This window comes from Salvelinus sp. IW2-2015, linkage group LG33 (genome assembly GCF_002910315.2).
Source record: "Salvelinus sp. IW2-2015 linkage group LG33, ASM291031v2, whole genome shotgun sequence".
Taxonomy (NCBI): Eukaryota; Metazoa; Chordata; class Actinopteri; order Salmoniformes; family Salmonidae; genus Salvelinus; species Salvelinus sp. IW2-2015.
This window is the reverse complement of record NC_036872.1, coordinates 2572645-2573493: the sequence shown is the minus strand read 5'-3', so window position 1 is coordinate 2573493 and position 849 is coordinate 2572645.

The window sequence follows — 849 nt, the reverse complement described above, 5'->3', positions numbered from 1 at the left end:
AGGATCAGAAGTAGTGGCTCAGGGATTACGGCAGGAATCCGGCGTTGTTGTCGAGAGACAGTCCGATGCTGGTAAATTGGTGAGTAATATCCAGGCTAATAACAGGGCTGGTGTCTGTGCAGAAGGTAAAAGCTGCTAGCAGCGGCAAAAAATGGCTAAATTAGCTTGTAGCTGATTTAGACCAGTTGTGATGGATTGGCAGGGCTCTGTGTCGGCAAAAAAGGTCCAGGCCAATTGGCAAAATATGTATTGTAGCACAAGAATTAGCCGGAGGACCTCTTCGGCTAGCCGGGAGATTGGCCTAGCTCGAGGCTAGCTCAAGGCTAACTGTTGCTTGCTTCGGGACAGAGACGGGACAGAGACGTTAGCCAGGAGTAGCCACTCAGATTGCAGAGACGTTAGCCAGGAGTAGCCACTCAGATTGCAGCTAGCTATCTGATCCGGTGTAAAGGTCCAGAGCTTGCGGTAGTAATCTGGAGATTTGGTAGAGAAAAAGCAGTCCGATATTCTCTGGGTGGATATCGCGCTGTGCAGACTGGCATGTATTGACCAAGCTGAGGCTGGCTGGTGTCCGAATTAACGGTAAAGACCACTAGCAGTGACTAACTGATAACTAGCTAGTAGTTAGTTAGCTGGCTAGCTTCTGATGGGGGTTCCGGTTCTAAAGTATAAAAATAGCAGATCCGTACCACATTGGGTGTTGGGGGACACGGTCTGAGAGTTGAGGTTTGACTTTGAGTCACAGTCCAATATTTGCATCCCCAGGTGTGCCGGAGCACATAATAAGAGGATTTATGTTGATATCAGCAGTCAGAGGGAAGGGGAATTAAAAAAACACCCTACACAAAA